A 17,689-nucleotide genomic window follows, 5' to 3' on the forward strand; every position below is an offset into this window, starting at 1 on the left:
GTTGCATCTCACAAATTTTGGTGTGTTGTGTTTTTCAGTTTAATAAAGTTCAAAATATTTTCTTTTTTGCCTTTTTATTATTACTACCATCCACCTCTGGACTGCCTCCACAATCCCAGCTCACCACCCCGCCTTTTCTCCCCTTCCCCCTCCCCCTGCTTCTGGCTTCACCACCTCCTCCCCTCCCTGTCTTTCCCTACCCCAACCTCACACCATATCTCCACTCCCTGCCCCTCCCAAACATGGCCTCGCCCAGTTTAAGATATTCTGCTTCCCTATAATTTCTTCTTTTACACAATGATTGCTTAAAATCTTTTTTTTTTTTTTAAGTTTACTTATTTTGAGAGAGAGAGAGAGGAGGAGCAGGGGAATGGGGGTGGGGTGGGGTGGGGAGAGAATCCCAAATAGACTCTGTGCTGTTAGTGCAGAGCCCCACGTGGGGCTCAAACTGAACGAACCGTGAGATCATTGCCTGAGCTGAAAGTAAGAGTCAGATGCTTAACCACCTGAGCCACCCAGGTGCCCCTTGACCCATCGGTTACTTAGATGTGTGTTTAATTTTCCGATGTTTGGGGATTTTCCAGATACCTATTACTGGTTTGTAATTCTGTTGTAGTCAGCAAACATATTTTAAATGATTTTCATCCTTTAACGCGTACTGGGACTTGTTTTAGGTTCTGCATATTGTCTATCTTGGTGGATGCCCCATGTGTATTTGAAAAGAATGCATATTCAGCAGTTGGGTGGAGTGTTCTATAAATATCAATTAGGCCAGTTGGTTGGCAGTGTTGTTCAAGTTCTTTAAAAAATATATTTTTTTAATGTTTATTTTTGAGAGAGACAGAGACAGAGCATGAGAGGGGGAGGGGCAGAGAGCGAGGGAGACACAGAATCCAAAGCAGGCTCCAGGTTCTGAGTCATCATCACGGAGCCTGATGCGGGGCTCGAACCCACGAGCTGTGAGATCATGACCTGAGCTGAAGTCGGATGCTTAACTGACTGAGCCACCCAGGTGCTCCAGTGTTGTTCAAGTTCTAACCATACTGATTTTGTCTATTTCTGTCAATTGTTGAGAGAGACATGAATTATAATGTGGATTTAACTATTCTTTCCATTCAATTAGTTTTAAAATACTTGTTTATTTTAACAACAAAAAAATAAAACACAGAAACAAAATACAAAACACAATAAGGTATGGCTCGAATTATTTCAAAGTGATGGTATAACCACCACCCAGGTCAAGAAATAGGATATTGTAGGGGCGCCTGGGTGGCTCAGTCGGTTAAGCGTCCGACTTTGGCTCAGGTCATGATCTCATGGTTTGTGGGTTCAAACCCCATGTTGGGCCCTGTGCTAACAGCTCACACCTTCCTTTGGATTCCTTCTCTCTCTGTCTCTCTCTCTCTGCCTTTCCCCTGCTTGCACTCTTCTCTCTCCCTCTCTCAGAAATAAACATTAAAAAAAAAAAAAAATAGGACATTGCCAGCATCTCAACTTTCCCTTATGCTCCTGGCCAGTTACTACTTCCTTTATCCCACCTTCAAAGATGACTTTCGTGGCATTATAGTGTCACTTCCTTGGTTTTCTTCAGAGTTGTTTTTTCCTTTTGCTTTTTTTAAAGTTTATTTTGAGAAAGAGAGAGAGGGAGCACATGAACGGGGAGGGTCAGAGAGGACCAGAGAGAATCCCAGTGCAGAGCCCAACACAGGGCTCAAACTCATGAACTGTGAGATCATGACCTGAGCTGAAATCAAGAGCCAGATGCTCAACCAACTGAGTCACCCAGGCGCCCCTCTTCCTTTCAGTTTTTTTTTTTGTTTTTTTTTTTTTTTAATTTTTTTTTTCAACGTTTATTTATTTTTGGGACAGCGAGAGACAGAGCATGAACGGGGGAGGGGCAGAGAGAGAGGGAGACACAGAATCGGAAACAGGCTCCAGGCTCCGAGCCATCAGCCCAGAGCCTGACGCGGGGCTCGAACCCATGGACCGCGAGATCGTGACCTGGCTGAAGTCGGACGCTTAACCGACTGCGCCACCCAGGCGCCCCTCTTCCTTTCAGTTTTATTGAGATTTAGTTGACACACAGAACTGCGTAAGTTTAAGGTATACAGCATCGTGATTTGACTTAGATATATTGTAAAATGGGTATCACAATAAGTTGACATCCATCATCTCATGTAGATACAAAAAAAAAGGGTAAAAAATTTTTTCCCTGTGATAAGAGCTCTTAGGATTTATTCTTGGCAACTTTCGAATATACCATCCAGTAGTGCTAACCGTAGTCATCATGCTATACATTACATCTTCAGTACTTTTTTTTAATGTTTATTTTGAGAGAGAGTGTGGTCGGGGAGGGGCAGAGAGAGAGGGAGAGAGAGAGAATCCCAAGCAGGCTCCTCACTGTCAGCACAGGGCCCAACGCAGGGCTCAACCCCATGAACTGGGAGATCATGACTTGAGCCAAAATCAAGAGACAGACCCTTAACTTGGACTGAGCCACCCAGGCGCCCCTTCAGTATTTATTTCTAACTGAAAGGTCGTACCTTATGACTACTTACAATTTTCCCGCCTCCCATCCCTACCTCTGATAACCACAAATCTGATCTCTTTCTATGAGTTTGGTTTTAGATTCCACATATAAGTGTGACATGACAGCATTTGTCTTTCTCTGACTTATTTCACTTAGCACAGTGTCCTCAGGGTCCGTCCATGTTGTCACAAGTAGCAGGCGGCTGAACAGTATCCTAGTGTGTGTGTGTGTGTGTGTGTGTGTGTGTGTGTGTGTGTGTGTGTACCCACCATGTTTTCTTGATCTTTTCAACCATTCATGGACACTTAGGTGGTTTTCATGTCTTGGCTTTTGTAAATAATGCTGCAGTGAACGCAGGGGTGCATTTATCTCTCTGACAGGGCTTTTGTTTCCTGGGGTTTTAATTCTCAGAAGTGGTACTGGATCGTATATTTAGTTTTTTGGAAAAGTCCAAAGTACACTTAAAAATCACAGTTAAAAGTAAACTTAAAAACAACAACAGCGACTAATAATAATTCTTTTAACTGCATTAGCCTCTTGAATTACGTAGAAACAGGATTTGGAGTTACAAACCAAAGTAACGATAGCGCTAGCTTTTATGATAATCCTTTTTTTTTTCCTTAAGTGTATTTAAGTATATTAGTGTCTAAAATGTAGAAAACAAAAGTGTAATTATAAACCATTCTTACAACAAAATTAGCTTTCATAGTTGCTCCTGTGTTTACACTTATCGAGATCTTATTTCTCCATTTAGTTTCAAGGTACCTTCTAGTACTTTCAAGGTACCGTCTAGGACTTTCATGTCACCTCTCAGGGCTCCCTTGGGTGTTCTTGTGGGGCAGGTCTAGTGGTCATGAACTCTCCTAGCTTTTGTTTATCTGGGACTGTCTTGATTTTGCTCTCACGTTTGAAGGGCAGTTTTGTTGGATATAGAATTCTCAGTTGACAGGTTTTTCTTTTCTTTTAGCATTAGAACATATTGGCTCCCTGTCTTCCAACCTCCCAAGTTTCTGATGAGAAATCTGATGATGATTTTACTGAGGATCCCTTGTATGTGATGATTCATTTTTCTCTCGCTTTCAAGAATCACTTGTTTTTCTTTGTCTTTTGAAAGCTTGATTGTAATGTGACTTGGTGTAGGTCTTTGAGTTCATTTTACCTGGAATTTGTTGAGCTTCTTAGGTGTTTATATTGATGTCTTCTCATCAAATTTGGGAAGTTTTCAGTCATTATTCAAGTAGTCTGTCTGTCCCTTTCTGTCTCCTAGGTCACCCACAGTGCATCTGTCGGTCCAGTTGATGGTCTCCTAGAGGTCCCTTAGGCTCTGTTGACTTTTCTTCAGTCTTTCCTGTTTCTCAGTCTTGATTATTTCCCTTGTTCTGTCTTCAAGTTTACTAACTCTTCCTTCTGCCTGCTCAAATCTGCCTTTGATCTCTATCGCAAATTTTTCAATGATTGTACCTTTCAATGTCAGAATTTCTTCTTTTTTTAGGATTTCTCTTAAAAAATATTTTTTTTAATGTTTATTTATTTTTGAGAGAGAGACACACACACAGAGTGTGGGCGGGGGAGGGTCAGAGAGAGAGGGAGACACAGAATCTGAAGCCAGCTCCAGGCTCTGGGCTGTAAGCACAGAGCCCGACAGAGGGCTCGAACTCATGAAAGGTGAGATCAGACCTGAGCCCAAGTCGGACACTTAACTGACTGAGACACCCAGGTGCTCCTAGGCTTTCTCTGTATTAATATTTCCATTTTGTTCACACATCATCTTCTTGATTTTCCTCCACATCTTCTTTTAGTTCTTTAAGCATCTCTAGGGTAGTTTAAAAATTTTTGTCTATCTATCTGTCATTAAGTCTTTTTCAGGGACAGATGCTGTTGAATTATTTCCTTTCCATGGGCCACACTTTCCTGTCCTTGCATTCTTTATGATTTTTTGTTGAACACTGGACATTTGAATATAGTAATGTGTTAACTCTGGAAATCAAATGATCTCTCCTCCAGGGTTTGCCATTTTTAGTTTTTGTGTTTTTGATTTTTGTAGGCTGTCTCTATGCCTAAGGTCAGCCTGAGGGGTAGTCTTTCCTGAGCCTTGGACATGCACTTTCTACCCCTCCCCACTCATGTGTTGTTTTTGAATGTCCTCGTCTTATAATGTATGGCTCCCAAGGGGGAAAAGAGAAGAATGACGGTGGGTGGGGGGAGGGTACTGGCCCTTTAAATCCCCAGGAAGTGACTTCAGCTGGAGGGGGGAGGGCTTACAGCAAGTGAGGCGGGGCAGCAACAATGGCTGTTTACCTCTGTGATAAGGAGTAAGTAGCAATCAGCCATCAGAGCACAGATCTCCAGTATTTAGAGGTCACTGTCCTTTTCATCTACCCTAGCTTTCACAGGCCATGGGTAGCTTCCCCGGAAACACGTGCACAGCTGCCTGCAGGGTGACTGGGAGGTGGGGGGGTGGGGGGAGGAGGATGGGTGGCTGTTCTGTGCTAGGAGCTGAAATTTACTGAAATTCCCTGAAGTTTACTGTGGAAGCCTTCCCCTGGAAGTTGCAAGGCTTCAACAGATTCCAGAGTTCCAAAATAGTTAGATTGTGCCAGTGCAATTGTTGTCTAGGTGGAAAGACAGATTTCTGGTTCTTTCTCATGTGCCATCTTCCTAGAATCCTCCTCAGCAGTCCATTGCCTCTCTACTTTCATTGTTTCTGTTTAGAAGTCAGTTTTATGATACTCGGTGCGTCTTTTTTGAAGGCAAACTGTCTTTTCCCCCAAGTCTTTGTAGTTTTCAGTATTTTACCCTGATGTACTTGGATGTCAGTTTCTTTTCATGACCTTAGGGTTTTTAGGGGTTCGTGATCCTTTATCTCAATGTCTTTCATTAGTTTTGGAAAGGTCTTAACCATTATCTCTCTTCACCTACTGCTTCTTAATTATTTCTCTTTTCCTTCTGGGAATCTCATATGAGGTCTCTTACCCTCCTTCCTGTTGTGCTTTAGTTCTTTTGTTGCTTCATACTTCAGTTCTAGATATTCTAGCCTCTTACAGTTTATGTGGTCTTCAGCTGTGTCTAATATATAGTTGAACCTATCCATCCTGAGTTCTTATTTTTGGTTGTGTTTTTTAGTTCTAGAAGTTCCATGTAGTTCTTTTAAGAATAGCTTTCACTTTCCTGCGGAAAAGCCCCTACACTGTCTTTTTTCTCCCTGATAATGGCCAGCGTGTGTCTGTCAAATCCATCATCTGAAGCCTTTGCAGTTGTTTCTAGTGTCCTTTGCTTTTTCTGGTTTTCGTGGTTTTCCTTTTGTTGTCTTTTCCCCCTGTCTGCCTATTTTCATCTTGTGCTAAGTGCTGCATTTTCAGAGAGCTTAGTTGAAATAATTTGCAGCCCAGGACCTTCCAGAGACAATTTACATGTGTTCTGGCAACTGGTTGGGGGTACCAGCAACTCAGGGTAAATTCAAGGTGACTACCAGCCGAAGTTACTCCTGGCTCACTCTCCTGGGGCACAGCTCTTCAAGGCCAAATGCAAAGATGAAGAAGCTGTATCAGCTCTTCGACCTCTTTGCACCCTAGTCTCCCCGCCCCTCAAGACTTAGGAGGCCTTCAAAGTGCTTCGGATCGTTAGCCTCCTCTTTTGCCATTGGCAAAACCTTCCCGGGAGAAGCACTACAAATACCCAAATCGCTTCCCTAACCTCTGTCTTCCTCCCTGTCCTGACTTTGCAGTTCTTTGCTGTCTTGTTGGGTCTCTGATGACTTCAAGTAGATGATTATGTTTTGTTCAGATTATCTGTTTGTCCTCAGCATACGGACTCGTTCCAGATTATTTGGTTTGCCATTAATGGAAACAAAAATGCCCTCCTATCACCTTTTGAGGTTCTGTCATAGCCACAAATGACCTTTCTATGTTTTTTTATAATTTTTTAAGTTTTTATTTATTTATTTTGAGTGAGACAGAACAAGCATGAGCTGGGGGAGGGCCAGAACGAGGGAAAGAGAGAATCCCAAGCATGTTCTGAGATGTCAGCACAGAGCCAGATGTGGGGCTCAAACCCTGAACTGTGAGATCGTGACCTGAGCTGAAATCAAGAGTCTGATGCTTAACTGACCGAGCCACCCAGGTGCCCCTAAAATTCTTAAGCTTTTACTAATAAAGGCAATGACCATTTTAGTTCCCTTCTCAGCCTTTTTGGTTTTGACATTTTTCGCTCATCTCTCACATATTCTCCTTTTTAAAAAAATTTTTTTTAAATGTTTATTTATTTTTGAGGGAGTGTGAGTGGGAGAGGGGCAGAGAGAGAGAGAGAGAGAGAAAGACACAGAATCTGAAGAGGCTCCAGGCTCTGAGCTGTCAGCACAGAGCCCGACACGGGGCTCGAACTCACGGACTGTGAGATCATGACCTGAGCTGAAGTCAGATGCCCAACTGACTGAGCCACCCAGGAGCCCCTCACGTTTATTTGCCATCTTCTTTCAAGTTGTATCAAAGCTAATGCAAAACAAAACAAAGTTAAGAATGGTGAATATGTCTGTGTGGGCAGGGTGAAATTTGATTTCATTCTTCTTACCTTCCTCATAGCCAGAGTAGTTTGCTGGGCGCCTTCAAATTTTTCTGCTTCAGAATTTAGTATTAGAAGATAACGTTACATGTAACTTAGGTAAAATACTTCAGTTGTATGTTAAAAAAACCTTTTAGTTATTCATGTATACACATATGTGTTTTTTATTATAAACGACTTCTCATTAGACTTACACATATGCATAGTGGATAATTGAAAGTCTTTTTTTCTGCACTCTATTTTCATTTATTTAAAAAAACGTTTTTAATGTTTGTTTATTTTTGAGAGACAGTGCAAGCGGGAGAGGGGCAGAGAGAGAGAGAGGGAGACACAGAATCCGAAGCAGGCTCCAGGCTCCGAGCTGTCAGCACAGAGCCTGACACAGGGTTCAAGCTCAAGTACTGCGAGATCATGACCTCAGCCAAAATTGGATGCTTACCAGACTGAGCCACCAGACGCCCCTCATTCATTCATTTAAATTGAAGTATAGTTGACAGATATCATATTAGTTTCATGTATGCAACAGGATGATTTGACAATTGTATGCATTAGGAAATGCTCACGTGGTAAGTCCAGTTACCATCTGTCACCGTACAAAGTTAATACGATATTATTGACTACATTCTGCACGTTGTACTCATTATCTCTGTGACTCACTTGTTTTACAACTAGAAGTTTGTACCTCTTAATCTCCTTCACTTATTTCGCCCATCCCTCCGCTCCCAAAAATCTACTTTCAACTTTACTTCTGAACTGTTGCGTAGAACTCATGCTTCTGTTTTCTGGAGTCATGTTTATCCGTAAGCTAACTCATGAAGAAGGAGGAAATGTTAGCTTCTAGTTAGACTATCATAGAGCTTGATTCAAGGTAGATAAAACAATAAATCAATGGAAAATATCTTTTTTTTTTAAATTTTTTTTTTTTCTTAACGTTTATTTACTTTTGAGACAGAGAGAGATAGAGCATGAACAGGGTGGGTCAGAGAGAGAGGGAGACACAGAATCGGAAACAGGCTCCAGGCTCTGAGCTGTCAGCACAGAGCCCGACGCGGGGCTCGAACCCACGAACTGCGAGATCGTGACCTGAGCTGAAGTCGGACGCTTAGCCGACTGAGCCACCCAGGTGCCCCTCAATGGAAAATATCTTTAAAAAAAATCACTAACAAGTTTCTAGAGAGAAACGTCTCATTTTCTAAACAAGTGAAACGAATTCTCATGGGATTGAGGGGATTAAAATAAGAAAGAAGGGAATATGTCGAATAGTGAAGTCCACTGGGGATCAAAATTGAAATTGCTTCTATTTTAAAATTTTCATAAACATTCTTCAAGAGGAAGTACAAGGTGAAATTGAGAAATTTATAGAAAGTGCAGAGTTCACCGGAAAATAAAAATTCGGCAGCTGATCTAAAAGTGCAGGAAAATCCAAGCGATTCTTATGAATGGGCAGAAAAACGGAGATTGACTAGGCACACAGTGAAAAGCCACCCAAATTGTGTGTCTGCCTGGGCTCCAACTTGCTGTGAACGTCTTTGGAGGTCCTTGTGGCTACTGGTGGGAAGGTAGGTATTGTAAACAGAGCAGAGGTAATGCGTCCAACTTACCACCGTCACTGTTGGAGGTAAGGAAACGCTCCTAATTTGTCCACCCCTCTTCAATGTAACCCAAGTGGTTACTTTTAGGAGGAGGCAGTGTTGCGTACTTTGACCCACAAGACCGCGGGGTCTTGCGTGGTCTAGCCTCTGCCTCCCTTTCCGCCTTCCTTTGGCCTTCGCGAGCCTCTTTCCGTCACGCCATGCGGGCCTTGCACATGCGGTTCCATCTGCCCGGATTTCTCCTCTTCGCCCATCTTGCTTGCCCACCAGATTCCAAAGTGAGCCTCGTATCCTCTGGGAGGCCTTCCCTCACCTCCCTGACTCGTGCCATCGTCCTTAGCAGACTCGGTTCCACGAAGGCATGGGCTGTGTCTCTTTTTGCCCACTTTTGCCTCGTATCCCCAGCCCTCGGCAAACCGCCCGAAGGACCATAGACACCTGAATGTTTGCTGATTGAATAAAAGTCAGTGTCACTGTGTGTGTGTCCCTGATTTCGCTGCGGAAGGGTGTGGTTGGTAGATGTATGGTGGGTAGCTATACAGGGATGTCACAGATCTTTCAACTTTGTCAACATGGAAGGACAGCCCTATTCCTATCTCACTGCTGTTCCTTCTTATCGTTGGTGGAGTCTTAACGGGGGATTTAGAATGCCATTCTCATGCCATGCCATTCTCACCTAGAAACTCAGAGCAGAATGTCTGCAGAACGTGGGCAGAATTCATTTTGGGGTGATATTTCTGGGGAAAAGTCACAGGCATTTGGGGGGCCTGATAAGTAGGTTGCCCGTGGCTTTGTAAAATTTAACCTTTCAGACATGGAAAGGGATGGGCCGCTGGCCCAGGAGGGTCTCTTAAAAGGCTCTAATGACATTGTATTGGAACTGACCCCAGACACTAATGAAAGAGTAATCCTCCCTAAATCACCCCAAAGCTAGTAATCCCTAGGGCTGCATGTTGGTGATTAAAAAAGAAAGGTAGGAGCAGCTGTCTCTTTGTTCAGTTTAATTATGACCGATACCTGGGTGAGTGTTAATTTCCCGGTGCCACTGGAGGTGGGCGGAGAAAGGTGTTCGGTTTCCGCAGGCTGCAGGGACTGAATGTGCAGACATGACTTCTGCGGGTGTGCTCAGGGATCCGGGCACGGATGTTCAGGGCAGCGCGAGCTCATGAGCTCAGGTTGCGTGGCTTTCAGTTTTTGCCCTTTAAGTCCGAGACACAGGCCGCTCTGTGCCCGAGGACACAGCAGTGCTATCGGGTGTCAGCTAGACCGCACATCTTAATTAATAACCGCCCCCCCCCTCCCCAACCCCCTCGCCTGGCAGCGGGACAGCAGGGCAGCTGCTGGGCCTGTGAGATAGAACTTACTGAGTTGTCAGGCCGAAGGGGAACGTGTCGCCCTCTTGATCCCTTCAGCAGCGTGCGAGGCCAGAGGTCACCGAACCGGGTATCTACCCCGCCCGGCTGCCAGCTCTCGATGTTCGGGTGGTGTCCCAGGGTGTGCTCACAGCCGGCTTGTGCACTGCTGATTCTTCTTGGGCCTTAATGCCCCTGCCCGTGGGGAACATGGAGCCAGCTCCTCCCGGTTCTTCTCTGTTCCGTCCTGGAGAGCGGTCCAGCCACCTGCCGGGCCGTCCTGCCAGATGCTTGACCATCACCGCATGTGCCTTCTCCCTTGACAGCCACGCCAGGGACTACCACTTCCGTGGACCCTGCCCTCTAAATAGCTCTCACCCCTGCCGTGTCCTCCTTCCCCGATGCCCCTCGTGGCTCTCCCTCACCCCTCGCGAGCTGCAGCTGCTCCCTGCCTGTCTGCCTCCCGTTGCTTTCCCACCCAGCTTCCACGCCTCCTAAATAGCACTCTCCCGAAAATGCTGCTCCCATCGGCTTGTCCGCTTGCTCGCCCCAGGACTCATCACGCATGGCAACTTTGCTAAACGCTGGTCATCTCCCTGCCTTTGTGAGGTTCAAGGTCTACCTTCGCCATTGCCTTATTAACATTTTAATGTAAGAGACATCTCTTTTCTAGTTTTACTTAAAAAAAGAAGTATTTTTGAGAGAGAGAGAGAAAGGAAGGGAGGGAGGGAGAGGCAGAGAGAGAAGGTTATAGAAGATCTGAAGTGGGCTCCGGGCCGACAGCAGAGACCCCGATGCAAGGCTCGAACTCACAAACCGTGAGATCATGCCCTGAGCTGAAGTTGGATGCCACCCAGGTGCCCCTAGTTTTACTTTTTTTGGTCCTAAGAAACCGTGTCCTTAAAGGCATGGGTTTCACATGCTGGTTACACTTCTCTGTTACGATAACCAGCGTTAGCCCTCGTGCCACCTAAAATTGTTGACTCGTGGGAAGCACTGAACATCCAAAGCCCGGCTGCCCTGTCCTGTCTAGTCTAACGTTCCACAGGCTCAACTCCTTGATGTTATTTACATGCTTGGTGTTTTGCTTCCGCTGGCTTTTTTAGTGGACTATTCATTCTCTCTTCCTGCAACGCAGCTCCTCCCGAGCCCAAGGCAAGACTTCCAAGACTCAGCTTAGGTGTCCCCTGCTCTGTGCAGGTGTCCCTGGCTCTCCCTTTCCTGGGCTTCCTCCGGTGACCTTCCTGCCGAACTTCCACGGCAGGTAACTTGTCGGTCTCCTCGCACCCTGAGCTCCCTGAGGTCGGACGTGGTGCCGAGCACGCACTGAGCACCCAGCCCTCTTTGAAGCAGGCCCGTAAGTGAACGTCCACATCTACACAAGATTCTTACGGGCTGGGGATTTCTACAACGCGAGGTCTTTGCTTTGTTCTAGAATTCGCGATGGGTTTGCTTACATAGCGGATTTCCTCGTTACACATAAAATGCGAGGTGAAGAGGAGTTGGGCTCATCGGTGGGGTAGTTACGTAGTGCTCCCTCACGAGGGGCGTGGGCAGCACCTGTATCCCACTCCTGCCCATGGGGAAGCTCTGGTGAAAAGACGGAGCCTCAGTTGATCTAGTGGATTTGTGGACGCGACCTGATGTGTGGCTGAGCTGACCGCCGTGGTTCTGGTCTCCGCGGGGGTAGCAAGCGGCCAGGATGTTCGGTGCTTGGGGTTTGCGTGACATCTCAGTTCCTTCTCTCCCTTGTAATTTTCAGTCACCGGGCAAAGCTTCTTCATAGATCGGAATCATATATATTTTTTTAATTGTGTTGACTTTTTTTGGTTGTGTAGCGTGTCTTTGTGGTGTGTGTGTGGGGGGGGGGGAGCGGGGGGGTTTGCCACTTTGTGGAAAGTGCAGCATTCCCCACATCTAGGAAGAACCACGTAACATTTGACCTCAAACCCTCAAAACGCATGAGCTGTGAGGTCATGACCTGAGCCAGAGTCAGAAGTTCACTGACTGAGCCGAAGGAACAGAATTCTGACAACGACCTGAATGAGGTTGGAAAAAGACTCCCAAGTCTTGGATGAGATTGCAAAATTGTCTCTGTGTCTTCAGAATTCCTTTTTTAATTCCTTTTTTCCCCCTTTGGTCTGACTTCTGTGCCTGAAACCCCACGATCTGTGTGGTTGTATTTAAGGGCGAGGCACATCAATCCCTATGGAATGCCAGTGCGCATGGGCAGGGCTTTACAAATGTTGGCTCCCCCTATTTGATTACGGTCAGTGGTGATTGGGGATGTGTCGTCTCACTGAGGACTCATCAAATCTATTATGCAAGGAGCGTGTCTTAATCCTCTGTTTTCAGTGTGGTCCTCACCCCTGCCCCCATCAGTGACTGCTGTCTCTGAGTACAAATCCTCTCAAAACCCTCTCTCTCCTGAAAGTCAAGTCTCTTGTTTTCTGTTGCAATAGGGGAAGGAGAATTGCCTGGCTGGAGGGGGGGGGGGGGGGCGGGGATCTAAAGGTTAACTTGTTTCTTATACAAAGTTTCTTTTTTTTTCTTTTAAACGTGTATTTATTTTTGAGAGAGAGAGAGAGGCAGAGCGCGAGCAGGGGAGGGGCAGAGAGAGGAACACACAGAATCCGAAGCAGGCTCCGGGCTCCGAGCTGATGGCACAGAGCCAAGCGCAGGGCTTGAACTCACAAACCACGAGATGATGACCGGAGCCGAAGTCGGACGCTTAACCGGCTCAGCCACCTAGGCGCTGCTGAGCCTCCTATTTTCAATTCCCTCCAACATTTCCAGTGGGTTGTCCAGGAGTCAACTCAAACATTTCCCAACACTGTCTTTTCAACCCCGATTCTCCTGTGTTCCTTACGGCCGTTCATGGTATTGGCGTCGACCGGTCACTCAAGACTCAAAGTGGTTGAGGCTTCCTAACTCCTTCCTCTCTCTTAATCCCCACATCTAATTGATGCCACAGTTATGTGGACTTTATCTGCTAATGCGCCAGTGTCCCCGCTTTCCTCACATGACTTACTGCCATTGACTGGCTCATGACCTTGCCATCCCTCCCCTGAACTCCTGTAACGGGCTCCTGGCTAGCCTCCCTGTCCCTGTCCATTTGTCACCGTGCCGTTAATAATCAGTATTTCAGGGGCGCCTGGGTGGCTCAGTCGGTTGGGCGTCCGACTTCGGCTCAGGTCATGATCTCACGGTTCGTGGGTTCGAGCCCCGCATCCGGCTCTGTGCTGACAGCTCAGAGCCCGGGGCCTGCTCCGGATTGTGTCTCCCTCTCTCTCTCTGACCCTCCCCCGTTCATGCTCTGTCTCTCTCTGTCTCAAAAATAAATAAACATTAAAAAAAAATTTAAAAAAAATAAAAAAAAATAATCAGTATTTCAAAAACAAATCTCAGTATAGCACTGTTTATTTTTTTCTTTTCTTTCTTTTTTTTAATATGAAATTTATTGTCAAATCGGTTTCCATACAACACCCGGTGCTCTTATATAAAGGTTCAAGACCTCCTCCTGTTTGGTCCTAGCCAGAAGCACCCACCCCCCTGAGTGTCACAGGTATGTGATGCATCCGATCCCTGAGGTATTTCGGAGTTCTCAGGCACACAGGCTGGCTTGCTTCTTATACTGGCTTCTGCCTGGAAAGCCTGGATCTCCACTTTTCTCTGATCTGCTACATGGGGGGGGGGGGGGGAACATCCATTTGTTTCATCAGTTTCTAGCATCCATTTGTTTCGTCAGTTTCCAACATTTGTTGACCGCTCTTATCTGCCCCCATTTCCTCTTCTGTACTTTTCAACTGTGTGGGTTTACACTGTGTATTTCCTTAGTGCCATTTTAGAGGGGCTTGGTGGGGAGCAGATATGAACGAACGCATGTGTTCAATCTGCCACGCGGTTTTCAAATCCCATTTTTTAAAGGAGAAAGTGTGCGTATATTTGTAAGTAAAAAGTATCTACGGCAGACTTGTTAACAGGCGTCTCTGGGTGTTGAGATGATGGAAAGTTTTTATTTTTTCCCTTATACTTCTCAAAGTCATCTTTAATAAGATACTTAGTAACTAGAGGGGCGCCTGGGTGGCGCAGTCGGTTAAGCGTCCGACTTCAGCCAGGTCACGATCTCGCGGTCCGTGAGTTCGAGCCCCGCGTCAGGCTCTGGGCTGATGGCTCAGAGCCTGGAGCCTGTTTCCGATTCTGTGTCTCCTTCTCTCTCTGCCCCTCCCCTGTTCATGCTCTGTCTCTCTCTGTCCCAAAAATGAATAAACGTTGAAAAAAAAATTAAAAAAAAAAAAAAAAAAGATACTTAGTAACTAGAAAACAATTATCCAAGTAAAATGGTATTATTATATAGATGGTATTAGTATATAGTCAAGGCATTTTATATTAGCTTAAATCCAATAATTAGATTGAGCCATATGAAATTGCCGTTGTTTTCAGGTAAAACATATGTTGAGTATCCGCCGTTTCATGCGGTTCCGTGTGGTTCCATCTAAAATGTCTAATATATCGGGGCACCTGGGTGGCTCCGTCGGTTAAGCGTCCGACTTCAGCTCAGGTCATGATCTCACAGTCCGTGAGTTCGAGCCCTGCGTTGGGCCCTGTGCTGATGGCTCAGAGCCTGGAGGCTGCTTCGGATTCTGTGTCTCCCTCTCTCTCTCCCCCTCCCCCATGTGTGCTCTCACTCTCTTTCCTTCTCTCTCACAAATAAATAAACATTAAAAAAATTAAAAAATTGGGGTGCCTGGGTGGCTCAGTCCATTAAGCGTGTGACTTCAGCTCAGGTCATGATCTCATGGCCCATGAGTTCGAGCCCCATGCCGGGCTCTGTGATGACAGCTCAGAGCCTGGAGCCTGCTTCGGATTCTGTGTCTCCCTCTCTCTCTGCCCCTCCCCTGCTCATGCTCTGTCTCTCTCTGTCTCAAAAATAAATAAAAACATTAAAAAAAATGCCTAATATAAGACAGATTTCAGAGGTGGCATAGGCTGGAAAGAGGCCACACATAAAGTCAAGAGAGCGTAAACCGTTTTTTATTGCTTGGGGACCCTGTCTTGGGGCTGCCCCATGGCCACTGCATGTGCTGTTCCCTAAGGGCCATCCTCTCAGGGGCCCGCTGGTTGAAGAAACTCATGAGCTAACGTAGTTTTCAGGAGCACATGGTTTGGGATATAACTGACAAGAAAAGAACACTATTATTATTTCCTACTTTTCTCCCTTTTTTGGTACTTCCAAAACACCTTGCACACTCTGTATTAGAGTTCCCAGAGCATATGTCTTTTTCTCCCTCGTAGCTTGTTAAATTCCTTGAAAACAAGAGTCCTCTTCTCACTGGTGTTATGGACTCTTTGGGGGAAACATCGTTGACTGTATTGCCCTCTGTTTTCTTTAGGATTCTTTAGATTCGTGGGAACATTTTCTCATGGGCAAATGGGTCGTTTTTATTTTAGGAACACGGTGTAATGTATGCCGGATTTCATCCCCCCCTTTTTTTGCATTGGCTGCTAGGAAGCTCAGAGCCACACTCGTGCCACGATTCTAAGCAGTGCCTTTTGGAAATCTCTACTTGGAGGCGTGTCTTAAGGTCTTCGTGTTAGTCTCTTATTGTTGCTGTGACACAATGCCACGAACTCAGTTTCTTTAAAACAGCACAAATTTATCTTCTAGTTCTGGAGGTCCAAAGTCCAATCAGTTTCACTGGGCTAAAATCCAGATGATGGCAGATGCTCCTTCTGGAAGCTCTAGGGGCAGAATCCATTTCCTTGCCTTTGTATCCCCTGGAGGCTGCTTAGATTCCTTGGCTTGGGACTCCCTCCTCCATTTTCAAAGCCAGCGGAATATAGCATCTTCTCTCCTCTCTGACCTCTGCTTCTGTCCATTTTACCTTCTCTGTTGGCTTCCGGATCCATTTGCTCCTTCATATAAAGACAGACCTTTGCGATTACACTGAGCTCCCCCCGTAATTCTGGATATTCTCCCCATCTCCGGATCTTTAATTTAGTCACATCTAGAGGGCCCCCCACCCCCTTCCCTTAATAGGTTTTAGTTTTTAGAGCAGTTTTAAGTTTACAGTAATATTGAGCTGAAAGTATACAGATTTCCCATACGCCTTCTGCCCCTCCCCCTCCCCCCCGCAGCCTCCCCTGCCTTCAACATCCAGCACCAGAATGGTAAATTGGTCATAGTCGATGGACTGCATCGATACACCATCATTACCCCAATTCCATACTTTTCTTTTTTTTTTTTAATTTTTTTTTTGAACGTTTATTTATCTTTGAGACAGAGAGAGACAGAGCATGAACAGGGGAGGAGCAGAGAGAGAGGGAGACAGAGAATCGGAAGCAGGCTCCAGGCTCTGAGCCGTCAGCCCAGAGCCCGACGTGGGACTCGAACCCACGGACCGTGAGATCATGACCTGAGCCGAAGTCGGACGCCCAACCGACCGAGCCACCCAGGCGCCCCAATTCCATACTTTTCATGAGGGCTCCTTCTTACTGTTGTACATTCTGTGGGTTTGGACAAATGTGTAATGACAGGTATCTGTCATTATGGTAATTTACGGAGTATTTTCACTGCCCTAAAAGTCCTGTTCACCCCTCTTCCTCTTTCTCCCCAACCCCTGGCAACCATTGACCTTTTCGCTTTTGCATAGTTTTGCCATTTCTAAAACGTCCTATGGTTGGAATCGTACAGTAGGTAGCCTTTTCAAATGGGCGTCTTTCACTGTGCAAAATGCACTTCGGTTCATTCTCCCGTGTCTTTTCATCGTTGACAGGCCATCTCTTTTTGGTGGTGAGTAGGATCCCACGGTCTGGATGGACCACGGTCTAGGTATCCATTCACCCACTAAAGGACATCTGGGTTGCTTCCAACCGTGGGCCATTATGAATAAAGCTGCTAAAAATCTGCGCGCAAGTTTTTTGTGTGGACATAAATTTTCAACAACTTTGGGTAAATACCAAGGAAAGAGATTGCCAGACCCTACGGTGTTTAGTTTTGTGAGAAACCACCGGACTGTCTTCCCAAGCGGCCGTGCCATTTTGGATTCCCGCCGGCAACGAATGAGAGCTCCTGTCATCTCACGTCCTCGGCGGCATTTGGTGCTGTTAGCGTTTGGGATTTGGGCCATTCCAACAGGCGTGGAGTGGTATCTCCTTGTTGGTTTCATCTGCCGTTCCCTGATGTCATATGACGTGGAGCATCAGAATCCCTTTTTACCCCGTGAGATAATACTCACAGGTGCCAGGGTGTAGGGCACGGACATCTTTGGGAGGCCATTAATGCGTCTATCAGTCGTCTCAGTGTTGCGCAGAAAAATGACATTTTGATTCCACTATCCAAAGCTGTACCTCTGCCCCCAGCCTTCCCCATCTCAGCACACGGCCGTGCCGTCTACTAATTATTCATCACATACATGGTTCCTCACTCCCCCTCTGCCCCTCACGGAGTCCCTAGAGTTCTGTCCTATCTGCTTCTTTTTTTTTTTTAATCTTTATTTATTTTTGAGAGAGAGAGAGAGAGAGAGACAGAGTGTGCGAGCAGGGGAGGAACAGAGAGAGAGGGAGACACAGAATCTGAAGCAGGCTCCGGGCTCCGAGCCATCAGCACAGAGCCCGACGCGGGGCTCGAACCCACGGACCGCGAGATCGTGACCTGA

The sequence above is a fragment of the Lynx canadensis genome, chromosome F1 (assembly GCF_007474595.2).
Source record: "Lynx canadensis isolate LIC74 chromosome F1, mLynCan4.pri.v2, whole genome shotgun sequence".
In the NCBI taxonomy this organism is placed as follows: domain Eukaryota; kingdom Metazoa; phylum Chordata; class Mammalia; order Carnivora; family Felidae; genus Lynx; species Lynx canadensis.